Raw genomic sequence first — 21,986 nt, forward strand, 5'->3', positions numbered from 1 at the left:
ATTAGGAGAGGTGGCATCACTTTGCTGTGGAGTAACCCCTCCTGCGAGTTCTAATCTGTGGGAAGTAAGTGGTGCACTTGACCTTGTCTCCTAATGAGACAGATGGTACTCTAGAGGCTTTAGGATTTTATGCAAAAGGAGATGAACTGAGCGTAAGAACTCAAACTGCAGTTTGTAAATGTACAACGGAAAATTTCTTCTGATATGCAGATATCGACAGTCCTTGTGTCCAAAGCATTTGAGGACTGAGATGGTGAGAGGTGACCCTAAAACCTAAATGGTACAGAGTCACTGAAGTTCTGCTGCAGTGAAGCATCTTACATGATGGATGCAGTGCAATGCAAAACTAAAGTCCTCAGTGAGAGGAGACGAGCACAGCTATGAAGAAGAATGGCGCATGGGTTCACCTTCGGATACCCAGCCCCACAGGGAGAATCCGCATCTCCTTGGATGGCTGGGAAAGGGGCCAACATGGACGCTAGACCCTCTCTCTAATCAGCTGGAAAGGCCATCAGTGGTCGGTTTCACTGTAGTTGGTGCATAAAGGTGGCCTTATTCAGAGCTTTACAGGAACGATGTAATAGGAATTCGGCTGGATCAGGAACAAAAGAAGCTGCGGAGTGGAAAATGAGGATAGATAATAGTGATGAAAAGGAGATGCTCTGACGGCGCGGGACGGGGAGGTAACGTCACGCTCCTGTGAACGTTTCGGTGGTGCCATCTAGTGGCTGAGGAGCGTTAAGTACGGCGGCGCGCACCCCCGTGACCAGAGCCGGGGAAGGTCCCTGTCTGTACCGCCTGTGCCACGAAGCTGTACTACAGTCCCCATCAAGGGGCCATTGTAACCGTGGGTCAGGCTCAGCATGAGCTTCAGCATATCGTGACATGATTAGCTGGCTGTGACCTCAGTGGTTGCTTGCCTTAACCTATCTCATTGCGTGACTGACTTGTCCAACCTTAGTAATGGAACGGGCCCCCGAAATTACTTCAATGAAGAGGCTGCTGAGAGAGAAAATCACCTGTAGCAAAAAGAAATGTATGCACCATTAAAAGTAACCGCCTGGTGTCACTCTTTCCCACAGTTAATGGGAGTTAAGGCAATGAATTGTTTACTCGGTAGGTGTCTCTTTTGGAAACATTTCTGTAGACAGTTAGGTAGCAGCACAGCTGCCCATGTGAAGAAACAAATGTCTTATTTGAAATAAACTGTTTCCTGTAATGATAATAATATCAATATCATGTACTACTCATTGCAGTGAATCTGATTCTCCAAGGATGATGAAGTTTAGCATTGGAGTAGATGTGGCATCTAAAGTGTAGGCAGATGTACTTGCAGAAGGCTGCAGCCCTGTTGCATGTCATAACTACTCATTTCTCAGCTCCAAAACGCATACTAGAGCAATTGTTTTCCTCTGTGTGGAAACCACAGTCATTTTCCAGTTTATGAAAATATAACATTTAGCACAGAATTATTGTTGCAGCAGTGCTATAGGATCTCATGCATCCTTTCTAAATTAGGCTCTGCATGAAAGTATGAAAAGACCATCCTTGACCCATTTAATCAAGTAATAAGTTCTGCTTTCTTCAGTATAGGGTCTGAAACAGTGTATTTTTGAAAACTTGACCAGAGTGTCAATGGAGGGCTGTTAAGAGTTGAGTCATTTAACTTTTTACACTGTTCTCTGCCATTACTCATTGTGAAGATACACTTTTCCATTTGCAAAATGTTTTAGTCTAAAATGCTCCAGCAAGGAAAACTGCCCCTTGATGGTTTGCCTTGTTTTGAAAGATTCATTTCAGTGACTTCTGAACTATTTTCTTCTTGGTAGGAAGCAGTACAAAAAAACCCCAAATAACCTTATAACACAATCTAGTTATGACTGGAATAGAATTGGATTGGTAATAGGAATACCTGGATTGGAATTTCTAGAAGAATATTCATTTCCATAAGATTTCCAGTCCTGGCTTGCAATGTAAAGACTGTAAATTAATATCTGGATTTATAAGTTCAGTTGAAGCCAAAGGGGGCAATAACTGTTTATCCTAATGCTGAATTGGACTCGACAAGCTCCACAGTTTTGGATGCCTGTCCCAGTAGAATCAAAGGTCTTAAATGTTCAGCCAGTCATGAATATGGGCTGAAAAGAGCCACCTGGATCATAGAGACCTGTGCCCTACAAATGTGTGCAACCATTAAAAAGCTGGTTAGCCCTCAAATTGCACTCTCCACAAAGATCCAGAGCATTTCCTAACAGCCTGTATGAAATTCATAATCTACCTTACAAAATACTAAAAGTTGCAAAACCTGCAAAGCGTTGCAGGGAAAAAGCAGAAGAGATTAAAAGCCTTACTGGTGCCTTCAATCCCTATAATGGTGGGGGATTAGGTAACTGAAAACATTCTGTGATCACAAGACACAACCCTTCTTGCAGTTTAGAGAGGAAGGCAGTCCCTCCCCCCAAATAATTCCAACCTGTGTAACTTGAGGCACATTGGTTTTCATCCCAATATACACTGATTCAGAGGGTTTAGTCATTAAATGATCCATTGGAACCTGGCACTTGGAAATGAGAACTAAAAGGGTTGGATCTTGTAACTTACTCTGGTTCACAAAAATAAAACAAGGCAGGTACTCATCCAAACTCAAACATGCATTTCAGATCTTCTCTCTTCACTTTCCATAGTTCAAAGCAACATGATGAAGCAGGTTGCAAATATGCTAAATCTGTTATATGGGGTGCAAGATACATGACTTCATAACAGAGTTCTGTGTTAGCTGTCAGGCTTATTCTCTAGTCCTTGGGAAATAAGTCTTCCTCTGGGAAGGGATAACCAGAATGCTGTTAGAGGGACTGGGATACCAACACCTCTCTTTCCTGCCTCTGTTAAAGAGAGTAAGAATAACTTTTTTGGTAAGTACATCAGTTTGCACTAAATTAACCTGAAGAAATAATCTGTCAGAATTCTGTGTGGAAAGGAAAGAAGGGATATATCTACCTGTTACCTGGACTTTGAAGTTTCAGTTATCAGTGATGGTGTGACAAACCGTGCCTGTGTGGAAGTGTACCCTGTATTTATGCGTGTAAACCTTTTGCTGTATCTGATATTTTTCAGCCTTCATCGGTTCTGCGAGATGCTTTTAAGGTTGATGTCATACTGTGGCAGAAGCAGCTAGAGGCAGAAATTTGTAACTCATAGGTGCTAAAACTCATGTTACCATTGGATGGCACTATAGACCTTACTGCTGATAGTAATCACAGCAGTAATAATTTTATTCGTAAGAATTTTAGATCAAGCAGCAACTGATAGGGAAATAGTTACTGAAAAGACCTTTTAATGGCTAACATGATGTTAATAACATAAAATTGCACTTGCAGAGCTGGCTTTCGTTTCGCAGCATTAGGTTTTAGGAAGTCTATGTTGAAATCTTGCTAGGTTGCTTAGATTTCTAAATAGAGATTTCAAAATGCAGTTGATGCTGTCACATGGGACTCAGGTACTGTGTGCTCCCTACTGTCATAAAAGATGTATGGGTTTGTTTTGTGATTAGACGTTACTTTACCCCAAAGCTTTCACTCACTGTTCTTATGCTTTATGCAATGATTTATATTAACAAGATAATGTTTTCAGCAACCCTTTCTTTAAATAATCCTTTTTCCTTACAGCAGATGTGGCATATCAGAGTTTGGACTCACCATCGCCTGTGTATCTGAGGGTGGCAGAACGGGTGAGTGCTAAAGTCTGCAGACCTGTAGGCTTGCAAGCATAAATATTTTTCACTTCAAGTTGAACACACAGTGTTCAAGGTGAAGTCTGCAGTTCATTCAGAGTTGTGGCTGCTGTTTTTACATATGCAAGGAAGCATTAGCTTAAATTCGAGTTAATGATACACCATTGCTTTAATGTTGAGGCAGTTATGTCATTGCTATCACTATGGGCATAGTGTGGCATTCAGTGCAAGCAAGTCAGTGGCAAATTTGCCTGAGTTTCCTGTATGGTTTTGCAGTCTTGTGTTCCTTGCTGCCAGTTCACTTGGTGTGAAGCTAAGTGAATTACATACATGAACTGCTGACTAGATTTGAGACTGTGTATCCAAGGTGAAGTGTTTGGCAGCAATACTGACTTAGCTGTACCTCCTTTGCCACCTGCTGCTGGTTTCTGTGGTACACCACCCCTTCGCTTGTGCCAGCCCAACTATTTATGCAGCTGCGCTTGGAAATGGAGCTGGAAACACATATACTTAAAAAATAAAATAAAATAAACCCAACCAAATTACTTTTTTGTCTGGATTAGTTTTAAGCAAGATCAGGTCTCTGGTGCAGTGAACCACATGGCTACATAAACAATTGTTCTAGAACAACAGAATACACTGATGCTGGGCAGGATGATTATGAGAGACAAATCTCAATACCATAAGCCAGTATTGCCACTAAAGACTTCACCTTGGGACACCACAACTAAAACTATGATTTGAGTGATTCACAGTAAAATGTGTTTTAAGGTAATGTGTTAGATGATTGTGTTTGAAACTACTTCCATATGCTGTCTCCTGGTGGCACACAGACTTAATGTGGGCCCTGTAGTGACAGAAAAACGGCTGTGGAAAGAGTGCCCTGACATTCTTTTTACCTAGGAGTAAAATGAGAGCCTTCTAGTTTCAGATAAGCTTCTAGTTTCAGATAAGCCTCTAAGTGGAAAAAATAGTGGTAGAGTGCATCCATTTTTACCAGTATTTAATCAAAACAAGTGGAACTATTTTCATATTGTCCTCTAAAACCAGTTATTTTTCTGGAGGCATATCTTGCTTCTTTTGTAATGTGGGAGTTTTATCACTCTTAATTTATTTTCCATAAAGGAAGAGGAGCTCAGGTGAGCTCCATTTCACTTAGTCCAAGAAGGGCTCAATAAGGCTGCTTGAGAAACTACCACCACATTTGGGATGAGGGTAAGCAGATTGACACATTGTATTTCCCTAGCACTGTGTATATGGAAGTATCTTTCAGCTGAAGCATTTTTTAGCAGTCAGATACAGTTAAAATTTCAAATCTGGCCTACCCTGAGAAGCAGACAGGCCAGAAAAACAGTGCTGCAGGGGCAAGAAACCTCACTGCAGAGCTGGCCTACCTGCCAGGAGAAAAGGGACCTATGAAACTTTCTTCCAACATATTATCTGAATCTTATCTGCTCAAACACTTCAGGGTTCAGGAAGAGCAGCCAAAGTCAATTCTTGCTTAGAGTGTTTAAAAGAAAAAATAAACAGAAGAGAGAAGTTGTGCGTGTGCAGGAGGAGGTGTTGGGGTGGAGAATGGACAGGGTGGTGGGATTGGGGAGGGAATGTTTTAACCTACATTGACTCTTCTGAAATCTTCTTGGAAGTATACACTGGTTTCTCAAATGACAATGAAATTGCACAATCCATAATGGTGGTGGTGGAGAATTGCTGGCGGGTATCCAGGGGCCAGTATTCCATCTGACATCAGCAGGTAGATGAAACAATAGCTGGTATAAATTAGGAATAGCTTTGTCTTTACTGTGTGCTGGTTATCTGATTCTGCAAAGCCTGAAAGATGCTTCTGAAAGGTATAAACCTGAAACTGAATTTTCAGGTCTTTGTTACAATATTAAAATCATAAAATAATCCCAAACCAAAACCAAGCTTTGCTGACTATGCAGTACTCCAAATTGTCTGAAATCCCCTTTGCAGACAGTACCAAGCTGGGTGGGAATCTTGATCTGCTGGAGAACAGGAAAGCTCTACAGAGGGATCTGGACAGGCTGGATCAATGGGCTGAGGCCAATGGTATGAGGTTCAACAAGGTTTAGTGTTGGATCCTGTACCTGGGTCACAAAAACCCCATGCAATGCTCCAGACTTAGGAAGAGTGGTTGGAAAGTTGCCCAGTAGAAAAGGACCTAGGGGGTGTTGGTCAACAGTGGCTGGACATGAGCCAGCTTGTGCCCAGCAAACCAAGAAGGCCAAGAGCATTCCGGCCTGTATTAGCAATAGTGTTTGGGTCAGGTTGCCCAGGGAAGTGGTGGAGTCACTGCTTCATAGGTATTTAAAAGGTGTGTACGTGTGGCACTTAGTGATATGGTTTAGTGGGGTCTTGGCAGTGGCAGACTTAACAGTTGGACTTGATGATCTTAGAGGTCTTTTCTAAACGATTCTATGTGTGTAAGAGCGAGATTGAAGAGCTGTTATATAATTAAACTGTTGCTGTATATTCTGCTTAGGGTCTGTCTAGCAGCAGACAAATCCACTTCTGTTCTTATTTAGAGGTGTAAATAATCCCAATGTCATTTTTATTGCAGAATTATGACAGTGTCTTCCCAAATTGTGGTTCTTCATGTATCAAGTGAAAACTAGGGTTGGGGTAAAACTTGCAGCTTGTGAATTTTCCAATGTATTCTATACACAATTTGGCTTTATATTTCATGAAAGAAGAATGGTATTAGAGTTTGGTTGGAACACATCTTGAGAGGTAGCATTAGGGATCAGATACAGGGATGTTTCTGCCAAAACTTTGTCTATGAGATTCTCAAGCTGAGCTCTACAGAATATATTGAGGGTGGAAGGGAGGAGAATACATAGAGTTTCTGGGAACAGAGTGCAGGATGTATCAAGGAGTTCAAGAAAAAGGTAGGATTAAGCAATCTATTTCCACTCTTTCATTCTCGCTACCTTCTCTCAGGCACGTCTTCCATTCTCAGCACCTTACGGCACTGATCTTCCATTATGGTATCTACAGGGGTATCTCTCCCAGTTTGTGTGAGCATCACTGAGAAATCAGTTGGGGAGAAGAATACTAAGGTTGCAAAATGTTTTGTAGCAGGGAGTGAAAGCATTCAGATGAACCTAGATAGACCTAAATGGATGAAGATTTCTCTAATATTCTCATTCTATTCCAGTGCTTCAGTAACTTCATTATTAGATATTTTCTCCTAGTGACAAATCTTTATTTCTAGTAGAGCTTGTGGCTGTATTTTTGCAGAAGATATCTTCAAGTGAGGTTTTTCCAAATGTTAACATGAATGGAAGGATAAGCCTTTATATCTGGAAGAAGTACGTATTTTTATATACCAGGAATGCTAAGAGATACTCCAAAATTATTTTCATATGGTATTTTTACATTTTAAACATTTTGGAGCAGATATTGTAGCCATCCAAATGCATAAATGAACTGATAAAATAGGAGGAAATTTAACCAAACCAGTTTATTCTAGTTCCTATGAAAAATATTGTCTGTGAAAACATAAAAGCACTAGAAAATGTCAACATTTCACTCTTATCTGCATGCAAATCAATATGAATGGGTCACAGTAACCTCCCAGAGAGCAGGTCTGCATGACAAGCAAAGCTAATATGTATCTAAGGTTCTTAAAAAACCCCACAAGCCACCTTTATCCACGGAGTATCTGCTCCTAATGGGATACTTTATAACAGATAGGTCTGAATGATCTTGTATTAAGATGACTTCTTTGAACTGCGTTGTAGCAAAATAAAACTTTCATGAATAGCCAGGTATATTTCATTTAGGTGTATGTATTCTGCATTGCTTCTTGTTTCACTTTCCTTCTTTGTCAGATGACTATTTTACTAGGATACGTTTAAACATTGTTAACAAGCACAGAAGTTCTCAAGTGGCATGTGTAATTAGCACTGTTGTGTGCAGGAAGTGGTGCACATCTCAAGCTTAGAATAACATTTTTAAAAGCTATTAACTAAAAAGTTTCAGACAAGTCTGTACCAGGTGCTGATAGGAATGGAATAGGTGCCAGACTGACACAGGAGCATGGTGCAGCACACTGATGCAGATGTGTCATTTGGCAGATTAAATAATACAACTTAGGTGTAGCAAAGCTCCAAAAACCTTTTCTGCCCCATTGTTGATGCAACATGTGATTTGGCAATAAAATTTCTGTTTGGGGTGCTAGTGCTGTGTCACAAGTGCATAGTCTTAGAAGCGTATGTTCCCTTTGTGTGATGCGAAGATACCAGAAATTTGTTTGGAAATTAAAGATTCAGGCTCCTAAGTATTAATGCTTTTGAAAGTCACAGGATAGCTATGTAGTGCATCTCTGCAGATCTTGTGTGGTGTACAGAAAGTCTGAATCCAACTGAGAGCTGAATGGTAAAACAAATAAAAAGACCTTAAAATACTCTCCAGTCTTGATGTCTTGGAAAGAATTCTTGTTACCTCGATACACAGTCCACTAATAGTGATAAGAGTCCATGTACCCTGTGATTTGTGTTTAGCACCCTTGTAGTTTAATCAGGAGCCAGGCAAAGGTTGATGTACTGAAGATAGACCTGGTATTATTGCAGAGCTGGGTGTCTGGTTTGTGGGTCTGTATATAGTAGAGTATGTTTTGAAACTTTGCTGGATCAATTTCAGCTCTTTCTCCAAAGCTTTACGCTTAGGGAGGTTACTGGGAAAACTGATGTTGGTCCTCTTGGTAATGGGTACAGAGATGCAAACTCTCTCAGTACAATGAGTAATAGTTTCTAAGATGCAAAGTATCCAAAACTCTCTGTGAAGGCCTGTGTTCACACTGTTTGTAGTATTCTTTTTTTTTTTTTATTACAGAGGGCTTTTTAGTAGCCAATCAACTAATAAAGGCAAGTAGTCCCTAATTAGAAGCACAGCTCACATCCTAACCACATCCTCAGCTGTTAACTTCCTTTAGAAGAAGAAAGATGGCTGTAGAGAAAGATGGGAATTCAGAGCTAGGTGCACTGACCTGTGTTCCAACGGAACTGCCACTTTGTGCTGACAGAGGATTAAGTAAGGACAGCTAACTTGCCATTTAACTGACTAGTTGGTCATGCACAACTCAGTGTTATGAATTTCCACATCTCTTCTTGATAATAAATTCAAACTTACCGATTCTTTGCCCCCATCCTATACTCCCATTTTTGCCAGTTTGCTGCTGATTTTGATGAAAATGAAACTGAGGTCTTACTACAGGTTAAGAGACTTTGACAATTATTTCCTTACAACAGTAATTCATTTGTTCTAATAAAACTGCCAAGAACTCCAAAAGGAAGCAAACAAACAAAATTCCTTTTGAAATGTCTTTGCATAACTCTGCAATGGCTTTCAGAGTCAGCAAAATCACATCAAATATGCTTTTTTAAAATAAAACTTCAGGGTAACTCTCTTACAGTTCGTTTCAGGGTCATTTTAGCTTGGGGCTGTTTTGTTCTTTTACACAAAGAACTTTCAGATGGGACAAGGGACTTAATTTTAACTACAGCAAAGCATTTTCAAATATTAGAACATCTTGTTTTATGAGGTGAAAAATCTCTGCTGCCAGAGCACAGATTTAAGTGCTGGAAAAGGCAATGTCTTCACAGAAAATTGGACTACTTTGGAGAGAAGAAGGACGCAGATCTTTGAAATACATTCCACCATGCGATATTTCAGTGAATCAATCACAAAATCCTGTGGTTCAAGGTTTTATTTTCCTTATCTGAAATAGAAATATATAGCTTGTAAGAGGAATGATCAAGAACTGGTTGAGAGCTTTCTTAGCAGAACATTCTTTGTCTAAAAATGGTATTCTCCATCTGAAAATGCTGCTTTGGTAGAAAACACTTGTAGACATATACCTTTTACAAACAACTTCTGAGAACCAGAGTGGAATTTCCAGTCAAAGTAAAAGAATGTCTTGGAAAACCAAGTCCAGTAGTCAGGACTGTCACAATAGGAGCTTTAACTTTTGTCTCCTGTGTTGCAGAGAGGTGCCTTAAAAAACTTGCTGCTTGAAACTTGGCTGCCTGTACAAGAGTTAAGTGCTCATGTTCTCCTCTTGGAAAAAATGTGGAAGCTCTTCAGTTTGCTCAAGTCCGGAGCTAATTGTCGATACTTCAGGGTTTTTCCCAGTTATTTTTTCATGTTTAAATACAATGGCTTTTAGCCTTTGTAAAATCTTTCCATGCATCTTGGCTTCGCTCTTCCTATGGGAAGATGGGATGTGTATGTGTCATGTTTGTCTTACATGTGTTACCCAGATGAACAATGCCATGGGATGCGTGACCCACCTAATGGCTTGAAATCCTGGCACTGTACCATTGGTTGCAATAGGTGGGGCTGTGTACACCCAAAACCAAAAAATGTGTGTTTGAACAATAAGATGATTGGGGATTGTTTGCGTTTAGGTTTGCACATTCTGCACATAAGCCATTGATTCCCAGCAAATAATGAAAATGAGAAAATCCATTAAATAAGTTATTCAAAATATCATAGAACTTGTCAAATCGACAATTTCACAAGAAGCATCCAACCAATTCCTTTAGCGGTAGAGCAATTTTTAGGGATTAGAGAGAATCCAGACTGTTCTCAGGCAAAATCCAGCTGAGGTGAGGTTGGTATTTTGCATTAGAGATTAGAAGTCCAGAGGATTGTGGAATATGTTGGATTGAATAGGTTTTGTGAACAATTAATTTTATGGTTTTCATTCCTGCAATGTAGCTTCTATCAGTGTAAAGCCAGGCTTGGGAGAAGTACATAATGTGCAAGATTGAAGACAGTTACTATTGCCCTAACAATGGGATATGCTCAGTAATGAAACTGTGATCAAATAGAAGCAGCTCCATGAAGCTGGCAGAATACCTATTGCAAAGTAAGAGATAAATCTGTGGCTACTTTGAAAATACAGTCTTTGTTGCTCAAACTAAGAGCAGTCAGTAAGAACTTACAGATGGAAATGATTATGGTTTAAATGTTACAAGATTGGGATTAGAAAACTTGTTCTACAGCTGCCTTTAATTTTGTCTTTAGGAAATAATGTAAAATCAATAGGAAATATTTTTTCTATGTTGGGCAATGTGATCAGCAATTTGGTAACCAGGGGGAGAACACCAACAGTGCTAAGCATTGTGATGCTGAACAGTTGAGCAGCTGGAAGAGTTGACTTGCTGGATGATCCCCAGTGTGGATATCTGTTTACCTGTGGTCAGAGAAGGTGGAAATCTACATCCCCCAAGTGCCTTTAGGGTAGTCCAACACATACTGAAACTTAGGTACAGAAAGAGTGCCCAGGTGGGTTTTAATTCCGACTAATATTTAGGAAACCAGAATAAATGTCTCAGTGATAATATGAGTTGACAAAACTTCACTTTGATTAATACATGTGTAGCTGTGGCTAGGCGTAGCTGTAGCTCACAGCACAGAGACTGCCCTGTGACCAGCCAAGATGGGATTTGAGTTGTACTCAGTTTTATCGTTTGGCATAGCTGAATATGTCTGTATTGCTACTGCTAATTAGCAGCTACAGAGATAATGAAAGAACTGAGATACATGAGAGAGTTATTAGACACTTACACCCTATTTGAAACTCTTCATGGAACAGATATCTGCACTTCAGGCAGGGCATTTTTCCATGCAGAGTGGGTATGCTATTATCCATATTTGTCTAATTTCAGCCTAAGTAGTTCCAGATTTCAACAAAACATGATGTTTGTGAACTTTTTCCACTTCATATGTCTCTAATGACTGGATATATTCAGGATTTGAACATATTAATGCTGGGAGTCTGACGGTCATGATGACCTAGGCCAAAAGAAATTGGTGAAGCTGACTTCTGGAATGTCCATGCAATGTATTGTGCATGATTCCAGTTTAGCTTCAAACCACTGAAGGATATACAGAGCTCATTTCCCAAAATGTCCTTCCTGTTTTGAACTGAACAAGAATATAGTCCTTGAAGAGGCACTGAAAGAGAGAGAGCTGTCTGATGGTGTTTGGTGAGCCGCCTCAAATTGAAACTCAGTCTTCTGTGAAGAGCTCCAACAAACAGGAAGGTGATGGAATATTTTCCATCCAAGAAGATTTTCTTAAGGATTAAATTTTAAATAACTGCTAAATAAAAATGCTGTTTCCAAAATTATTTCCATGTTAGTCTACCATAGGATTTATAGAGAGCTCAGGAAATTTATCTTATAAACTTCTAGAAGTCATTGGCTGGAATGGTACAACTTTGGGTACCAGTGACTGGAACCCTCAGAAGAATCGAGGAGTTCAGACTTTGGTGCTATTAAAATTATCACGAAGGCCCCAGTTCCACCTTAGCAGCTCAGCTAATTGCCCATTCTGTGTAATTCCATGGAACAGTCTGGAACACTCACTTAAAATCAACACTGATTTCTTTTTTTTTAAGCTGCTCTTTAGAATTTCAGAATGATTTTGGGGATTAGCACTCAACTGTCTAACAAACTGTACAAGCCTGCATTGAATTCCTGATGTCCTCAAACTTCTCCCAGTGCAGGGCATGGGCCTGAGTGAGAATCTGATTTTGTGCATTGGACAGAATTTGTAGTCTTGGATTCCCAAAACTAGGCACTGGATGCCATGTACAGTAACAGGGTACTTGGGTGCTGAGTCCAAGAACTTCAGAGTATCAAGATTTTTGACTGAAAGGAATATAATTTGAAATGTCAGTATTGTGAATGGCAGGGCTCATGCAAATACTGCGAGGTTTTATTTATTCACTGTGCACATTTATTGATGCGAATTGTGAATGAATACCTGTCTACATCAGATATGCTTAGCACATTTAGGTCCTGTTTCTAAATGTCCTCTTGTACAGCAGTGAATTCAATGAATCAGATGCCTGCTTTTGAACTGCACAGACATGCTACACAAAAATCCCCTGAAAGACACATTTTTAGTCAATTGCTTAACAAGTTTAGAAGCACAAAGTAGGTCTGCACATATGAGCCATGTGGTTAGAAATGAACACAACTCAATTTCCTTAAATAAAATTAATGATGATTGGAAAGTGTTGTTGTAATGGAATTAAATGTTATGAGGGAAACAAAACAGTTTAAAACTAGGAGTTTAAAAGGTACAGCTCTGGGGAACAGGGTCTGCTCGTTCTCTCTAGAAGAAAATACTGCTAGGTTTCACTGACCAGTGTTGTTATTGGTTTACAGTTTAGTTTCACAAGTTTTTGATATACACTAAATATTTTGCAGCTCACTGATTGTGCTCCCTGCTCTTCAACCAGTCTTACCCCTGCAGTTTCTCTACCTAGAATCAATAACGAGAATCTAACGGGAGGCTCTTTCCCTGAGGAACGTCCTCAGCTGAACAGACCCCCAGTTTGACCACAGATTAGTGGTGACTTTGTTGGACTTTTCCAAAAAGACAATGTCACATGCCAGGGTCTGAATCAGAGCCTCATCTGTAAGTCACAGGTTTAAATCCAGTTGTGACAGCAATTTTAACATGACTGTTACTCAGTGTGAAGTGTGAGGCATATTAACCCTCAATCTGGTTTCTCTTTAGCTTTATGTTATGGAAACACCCTAGCACTGTAACGCTAATTTTAGTTCTTGCATAGAATTTTTAGCAGTAGCTCTTGAAGTGTTTTTTAAGGGAAGGCAGTGACATTAATCCCATTTTTAGTTAAAATCTCAATTATAGAGAGGTATTTTCCAAAAACCAGTCTGCTTGTCAGTGAGAAATCCAAAACGGAGTGTGAGTGACAGGCATCTCACTCCAGTGCACCACCTCCAGGGATCACAGCTCTTCAGATGAGACCCTGACATAGAGCACCTTCTTTCTGTCTCCAGTGTGAACGTGGGTTGGAATGCTCTCAGCAGACCCTCAGGATCCAGCAGTGCCATGCTGGGAAACCTTTGCTATTCCCCAGCATATGTGATTTGCCAGTTGTTAGTCTAGCATTCTAAATTCCTATCAGTGACACTGATTTCAGCTGTGGCTATCCCAGTATTTCCTACTCTGTTCTATATTATATATATATATTTATTTTTTTTCTGTGCTTAACAGTGTTTTGGAAACTTTTTGGTCTTCATTTTTTTACCCAGCACCTTAACTGTGGCTCTGAAGAGACCAGCAAGATTGTTTTTCTATCCTTAAACTACTTTCTGGATCTCATGTATTAACACTGCCAACTTTTTCAGTCTTTACTTACGACCTGTTTAATATTTAACTCAAATAAACAGAACTGAGATTTTTTTAATACAAAACTAACTATTATAGGCCAAAAGAGCTTTTAATTATTTTGTTGCAAATCATTGAAAATAAAAAGCATTAAAGAACGGAGCTTTTGCAAGACATCAGTAAGTGCTACAAAAAGTAGAATGGGAAGTAACAAGTATTTAAGGACATCTTTCTGCTGTGTGTGCTGTTTATGTTAGTGAGATTAGTACTTGTGAGTAGTAACTTAAGAAGGTGCTGTGCAGAAAACAAAAGCAAAATGCTAGGCCTGTCATAGTTCAACTAATTTTCTGCTATTTTGCCTTCAATCTCAGGCTCTTAACTCACCCTCCTCAGCTTCTGTGATAAGTTCCTACTTGCTGCTGATTTTTTCCGTAGTAAAAGTTTTGTCTCAGTGCCAGCACATTATGTTCCTGGTTAGAGCCATGACGTCAAATGGTACCTGGCTCCAGGCCAAGGAATGCTGCTGGGAAGGAGTGAATGAATGAACGGAGGTTTCATTTCACACTGTAGTTGCCTCTTTCGGAGCCAGGAATCTTCGTGTAATATTCAGTCAACTGGCTAATGTCAGTTTATCAGTGTTTCTTAGTAGAACTAGAAGGAGCTTCAAAGAGGGCTCACAATAGGTACAGCAGCTCAGGAAAAATACTGTCATAAACTTCAAGTTCAGAGCCAGTTATAATCACTAGAACCATAAAGGAAGAGAGATGCGATTTAATGCATAGCAGCTGATAAATTCTAAATACAGTAAGAGAAAGAACCTGTGCCTGCAGGAGTTCCTATCTGGTGTTCAGAAACTGAAAAGGAAGACAAATTCCAAATTCTAAACGTTTCTGTGAGCTCATGTGGCATTGCATTTCTTTCAAAAAGAATGTATCCTTAGCTCTGCATGACAGCACTGCTTTGAGCTGGGCATTTGCAAAACTGAGGCATCAGAATGACAGTTCTAATCAGACTTCACTGCTGTAAACTCAGTGATCCCAAAGTGCTGATAAGGCTTTGGCCCAGAGTCTTTGCTCTGATTTTCATGAAATTCCATTTATAAAGTGTCTCTCTCCTCTGGAAACTGACGTTCAGTTTACTGCCAGTTCATTTTCGTGATTTCCTCATTTTTGAGTCCTTCCAGGAGTATGAAAACAAAAGCAACTTTGGTAGCATTTCTTTTCTCACAGTTTACTCTGTGGTAATGATCTATGTTGCGTCAGTAGTCCCAAAGAATAAAGTGTAGCTAAACCCATGTCACATTAGTTCTCTTCTTGAAGGCAGCAGGTGCAAATCCAGCTTCTTTCATGGCCTAGAATCTATTGTATGAAGTTTCAGTTATTGCAGTCAGTTTCCATGTCTTTTCTAATGACCAAACAACCATGGTAGGAATAACTGTTCTATGACAATACTGTACATGTCATGTAATTCAGTGTAATTGCACAGCATTTTCCAGCAGCTGGCTGGATGGAAAGAGTAAACTGAATGCATAAAGCATCCACAAAAGTTAGTTAATGCACATATTTGGCAGAACAGTGCATACTCTTGAGCTGATAAGGAATAAACCAATACACGTAGGGAAGATGTGTTGATGAATTCTGCGAGGGATCAGTGGTCCAGGATGGATGCAGACAATGACATGCTGTACAGCTGGGGTCCATGACAGACCTTCTCCTGTATAAAGCCAGTAACTGGTGAATTAAGGACTGTCTAATAGTACTCAGGGCTCTTTTATAAGACACAGACTCTTTTATAAGACACAGTAAAGAACAATACTAAGCATCCCAATCTATAAATTAAAAATGAGTGCCCTCATAGAGTATTTCAATAGTAAATGTTTTTGTGTTTCATAATTAAAGGACACTGTCATTCAGATTAAAAGAAAAAACAAAACAACAGCACATTTTAAAATTAATTTTGCTAATGGCTGCTACTCTTGCATGAATATAAAGGCACTTTTAAATCTTCCACTTGGTAGGAAGCAGTTATAACTGTTTTGGCAACCAAAAAATGCATGATAGAAAAATACCTGGATTCCTGGATGTATTTACTTTTTTATTTGAAAGGATTTGTAGTGAAATCACTAAGGATGCTTAAGGAAAGCATGGCAAATACAGTTTTTATACCAGATGAATCCAAAGATTCATACAAATCATTGTTCCTCGTAAACGACTAAATTCACTACTTTAAGTTTAATACTGCAGGTATTTACGTATGTGCTCACCTTTATTCCTTTGACTGTGCTTTTGAAATCAGTGGGATTATTCATATTAAAGTACAGATGTAAACATTTGCAGCATTGAACTGAAGAAATCTGGGTTTAAATACAAGCCTTTAAAAACCGTGGTCATTCTCTCAGTATCCATCTGATTAGTCTGTGTTGGACAATAAAGGAAAAAAATAGTTTGTGATCCTCCTTTTTTTTCTAATTTGGATAATAAAAACATAATAATGAGGAGGAAAATAATAACATCCATCCCTCAACCAGATGGTGATACTGTTTTCTTCTGCAACTTGTTTTGAAAGGTATTAAGTAGGCTTGGCAGAAGTTGTTTTTCTTTCTTGCCCCAGCATGATTATGTGATTGTGAGTCTTGTGTATAACTTTGCCATCACCAGTTAACCTTCAGCTTTACTGCATGTAATTATATGTACTATAAATGATATACCATAAATAGGCTGAGAGCTTTTTCAGAGGTGAATGAGCTCTTCACATGCAGTATGATACAATCTCTGAGCCAGTTCTCTTCAATAGAGTTTGAAGAAAAGCAGTCTTTTAACCTTTCATCAAATAAGCAAAGTTGAGTGCAGAACTGGATACAGAGAAAAGCCTGGAGTAGCAAACAGTCCAGGACAATGCACACCTCAGTGAATGAAGCAGGCGCAATGTGAACAGTAGCAGTGGCTTCCTTTCTTTTCTGAAGAAACCAGCAGCAAACAAAGCAAAACATGTTCAGTACACCATCTCTGAGGATATTGTCAGTGAAGAAAATGCCAGTTTATATGATCAGTGACAAACCTCGCTGGGCTATCTATAGATACATCATGCCTTTAACACTTGGGATGTCAGCCAGTCAGCAAGCAATCTCTCAGGTCAGATTCAGTGGAACCAGAAGAACTTGTTGAGCTGGTGAAGGTGGGATCCATAAGAGCTTGCAGTCAATTCTGTCTGCTAAGCATGGCTTGCATTTGCTAAAAGTTTTGACATTGTAGCTTTGAGGCTTTTATTTGTAGCTGACTGTGAGTGGGCAGGAATGCAATAAACTTGGGTCGTTATGTGGGAAACAACTATCACAGAAGGATTACAGAACAGAGGAGAATGTTCCACTGATCACAGCTCACTGAGATAGCTTCAAAGCCATAAGGTGACACATGCTTCTAGTCAGAGGCCTTTACCTGGAAAGGAATATTCATCAGCCACAGAGCCAAAGGTAATTCTAGGGTAACAGTGGCAGCACTGGCACTTTGTACTAAAGCAGCGCAGTGAAACATGATGTCAGGTAGCTCTCCTTCCAGTGAAAACCAACTCAGAGCAGTGAAGTGCTGTTACTGCTTTGTGAAGTTACAGGTTTCTTCCAGCACATCTTCTGCACTTCATCATACCTCTCACCTACAGGATATATACCTCCAGAGGCCTGTAGTGTGCACGAAGCCTGAGGCTTTAATGCTCAGTGCTTTTTTCCTTAGAAATTGTAACAGCTCCTTCTTTCCCACAGAAGTAAAGGGCACAGTAGTGAGCATGGGAATTTTGTAATGGGTGGACCTCCAAACTTCACATTTTATTTGGGTCAGTTCCCCAAAAGTTCCATGCTGCTAGCCCAACCAATTCACGCTGTTTTGATCAGCAGAATTAAGCACAATATAATAGGACTGGCTTATATGGTGACACTTCTGAATCCAGACAGTGTCACAACACATAAGTACAAAGAGGTAAATAATGACAATTAACTGGACTTCCTTGAACCTCCCCAGAAATATTGTTTTATTCACAGCAAAGGTTCAGAACTGCTCATGTTTTAATTGAACCACTTCACTCATCCCTAAATGAAAACACTTGCAGTGTCCAATGTACATAGCCCCAGGCACTGTAAAACAATCAAATGAAAAGACTTTTCTTTGTCTTATTTATTTACTTGAAGCTAAAGAAAAATGCCAAAATTCTGCCCTTGAACAAATCACCACTTCTTACATACTTCACCCCAGGCAGAAGTTCCAGGTTTTTCCCAACTTATGAATTGGTTTTGTTTGTATTTGTGTTTGTGTGTCTGATTTGTTTACTTTTCCTGCTTCTTAAAGTTGTCTCTTCTCTTTAGAAGTAGGGAAGAAAGGAAGAAGTTGAGGTGAAACCACAACATGTTTTCATTTTCATGTAACAAACAGATCTTCTTTGCACAAGCTTCTGCAGGCACTAAATACCAAATATGGCTTGAGACAATAAATTAATGTCCTTCAGAGAATGCAAAGCTGGGAAAAGAAGAAATACAAGTGTTTGCAACATGTGTTAGGAGATATTATAGTTGATTGGCATTTTGATGTTAACTCTACATTGACTCATCATTTTATCTGTTAAAGCTAATAATGATATTGTTTATCCTTGTGCTGCTCACTTTCAGTTTGCCCAAGTCTTTACAAGTGTGAATATGTATCATTATTTCTGTTTTGCAAATAAATCTCTTATAAAAGTAGCAAAGTCTCCATGGAAGTTAAGGTTGACATTTTCAAATGATGGAGTGTCTTATGTTAGTCTTCATTGAAGAATCAATGTTGCTTGGTGAATATTCTGTGTTGTAATTTCTAAGCAAGCTGAATCTTAAGTAGAGCAACAGGTAACCTGATCAGCATTAGAGAAAACTCCTGGAGGGGGAGATATAAAATGACCTTTACCTCTAATTTCAAAGAGAGCTGAATTACCTCCAACACTGTGGTTGAAGATTTCCTTTCATGTGTCAGTGAAGTATAAGGAGAAGCAATTTGTTTAAACTATGCCAAGGCAAGGCTCTGCAGAGATGAGATGTTGTAAGGGGGCTTAACAGAAAGGAGACAGAACTCTTGTTTTGTTCTGTTTGATATATTATTCTATATGTGCCTTTTGTCACAATCTTATATTTAGACACCTTCACATCAAGGTTAGATATCATTTCATAGAGTCTCCCTGTACTCTGGAATTTTACAACAGTACAGTCAAATGAACTACATCCCAGCAACTCCATGTTCTGCAAGGACCCAGTTAGAGTCCAAGGAGCTCAGCATCAGATTCAGTTTAGTTTCTGTACCCTGGATTCTATCACTGTGTCCTTGGTTCACCTTCTCTCACCCAAACTAGAATTTTTTCCTTCCTTGATCATTCAGCAGAGCATTCATTTCTTATCTTCTGAACCTCACATAGTTATGTGCTCAAACACACTGTACAAAAATTAGCTGGGCAGGTCCTATGAAAAGCTGAAGCATTTCATTATGTGTGTCCTCCTTTAACAATCCCTACTGAAAAATGTATGTTTCAGGGATAATGAGATGATAAATGAGATAAGGAACATTCCTGTCTTCGAGGCCTGTACATCTTACACCTCCTCCTGCTGCTGCAGAAGTCAAAGGTAAACTCTGCGTATAGAGATTTGTCCTGAGAAAAGTGAATGTTGGAAAAAAAAATGCTTGTCCATTAGATGGATTATCTTCATCAAGGCCTAATTTCTTTGAAACAGGGATGGAAAAAAGGTTTCTGACTTTGCAGCTCACTGTGTACAGGTAAATGATAAACGATGTTCAGAAACTCAGCTCAGTTCATAGGTTAGTCCCTGCAAGTTTTGTGTTGAAAACAGGTATAGGTGTATGTAACATTTTGGATGTAAGAATACATGTGTTGGTTAACAAAATTATGTCAGGAAAATGTCCTTCTTGGGTAAAGATTGAGTACGTTTGAAGGGACCCTTAGGATCAGCAGGACTGAAGTGGGGAAGGACAATACAAGAAGTTATATTATTACAGAAATGCATCCAAAACAAAGATGTGTCTCTGGAAAAGCCATGTTTGGATGAAGGGACAAAACCTCACAATATATACAAACAGAAATCTCTTACTTTCAGGGCATCATGCATATATTTATAGTGAAAAAACAGATGTATTTGTTTAATGTTTGTGATTTCTCAATCTTCTGCACATTTTTAGTAAATACTACTTAAAATAATTGCTGTAAAATCAACACAATTTGCTTAGTTGGGAGTTTGGGATTTTTTGTCACAGAATCATAGGATATTTGTGGCTGGAAGGGACCTCTGGAGGCATCTGGTCCAACTCCCCAGCTCAAAGCAGGACCAACAGAGCACTTTATTCAGGATTCTGTCTAGTTTGGATATCTCTCATGCTAGGGACTCACAAGCTTCTCACAGGGCAAGCTGTTGCTGTGCGAGACCACCCTCCCAGTAAAAACTTTTGCTTGTGTTTAGGCTGAATTTCCTGTGTTCTACTGTGTGCCCATAATGAAAAGAATATTAACATAGCCAAAACTAGGAACACTTTTGACTACAACCTTAATTTTCTCATCTGTAAAGTAAGCCACTATTATAATAACCTTTATAGCATCAGGAGGTAAATAAGGCTGTTGCTGGTATTGAAACATCTGTGCTTCTGTACCAGAGCAGGCATTAGATGTCAGGTTATGCTGGGTTATACTTTTGCTGACTTCTAACAGTAATTATTTACTGTTCAACAAAAGACTTGGAGTGCCTGATACAAGAAATGCACTGCTGGTGTAGTCACTTGTATAATGATTGAGAGTTACAAATGTGCTTGACTAAAAAGTGACTCCTATAAATAGGTTGGCACTTTGAGGGCTCCAGTGGAGGAAGCCTCAAGCTTCAGTTAAAAAGGAGCTCACTCAAGACTTCCAATGGCCCCAGGAAAGAAAGTACATTGTAGAGTCAGAGAAAATGATGGTTTTCTCTTCACTCCTTGCCCTGCTCTCTCTGATGATGTATTATTTTATGTCATATCACATCTTGCATATTTTAACCATGGAACTAACCTGTTTATAAACAGAGCTAAAGGGGATGTATATCATTCTTTTTTCTTTTTAACCACTGTTAATGATATTTTGGTTTGCCCTTGTCCATGTAGTGTAAAATAATGTTTAGATGATAGTGTTTTGCTTGGCTTCTCTCCAGGCTTTTTTCTACTTGCCTTACCTACTTCTCTCTGTATGTGTAAATAACTGACTAGTAATATATGTAATATCTGACTTGTGATCCCACAGAAAGGAGTGTAATAATATATTACAAAGTGGTTTTTGCTTTCCCAGGAAACAGAGGCATTGGCAGTAGTAATACTTTTCTGTTTATTATAAAAGAACAAAAGTGGTCTTGATGTGGATAATTTGCTTACCTTGTTAAGTTTTGCATAGACATTGCCTGCAAAAGGACAAGACTTGAAAGCTCAGGCAAACTGTTTCCCTCTGAATACATAGTGGTGTTGCTACCTGCTCAGTTCAGTTTTATCTCAGTTAGGAAGATCTGCCATCTCCAGTAACTGGGCATGGTACATGGTCTGTGGTGTGCTTGGAGGACAGCAGGAAGATGTGCCAAGCTGGTTGCCAGAGTGTGCAGAAAAGCCTGAGTCTTATCCAGTCTGTTTGTACAACATATAACCTCTGATGACAGAGATTTTCTTCAGATATAAGGACTTTGCAGAGCTCTGATGCAGGTTGTACCTACCATAGGAGTGTTCCTTGGGTAACAATGTACATTTAATGGATCAAAGAGCAGTTTTCTTGTTCAGTCACTATAGAGTCCTTACTCATCTAAAAATTGTGTTGTAAAAACAGAACAGAAATTGATCCATTGCATTTAATGGAAAAGAGGGTAGAAACTTACTCCTTCCTGGATGCAGAACAGACCTTTAAATTCCTAACATAGTTATCTTAGTACAGCAGATCACTTCCATCTTGCTTTAAATAGCAGAGGATATAGATGCAACACACAAATTGGCCTAGTAACCTGGCCTTTCGATGAATGCTTGGCCTTATATCACCATTCATCACTATTCATTCC

At 39.3% G+C, this 21,986-nt stretch overlaps 1 long non-coding RNA gene across 1 annotated transcript in view; it reads left to right on the top strand.

Annotated features, from left to right (window-relative positions):
• Nucleotides 1–21,986, top strand: part of LOC133224225 (uncharacterized) — a 163,565-nt gene that overhangs the window by 6,020 nt on the left and 135,559 nt on the right. Inside the window, exon 2 of the long non-coding RNA XR_009728793.1 lies at nt 3,666–3,727. This is a non-coding gene — a long non-coding RNA (uncharacterized LOC133224225). The remainder of the gene's footprint in view (nt 1–3,665; nt 3,728–21,986) is intronic.

Source organism: Neopsephotus bourkii, unplaced genomic scaffold (assembly GCF_033783945.1).
Source record: "Neopsephotus bourkii isolate Nb327-2 ecotype Australia unplaced genomic scaffold, CSIRO-AGI_Nbou_v1 NB_1663, whole genome shotgun sequence".
Taxonomy (NCBI): domain Eukaryota; kingdom Metazoa; phylum Chordata; class Aves; order Psittaciformes; family Psittacidae; genus Neopsephotus; species Neopsephotus bourkii.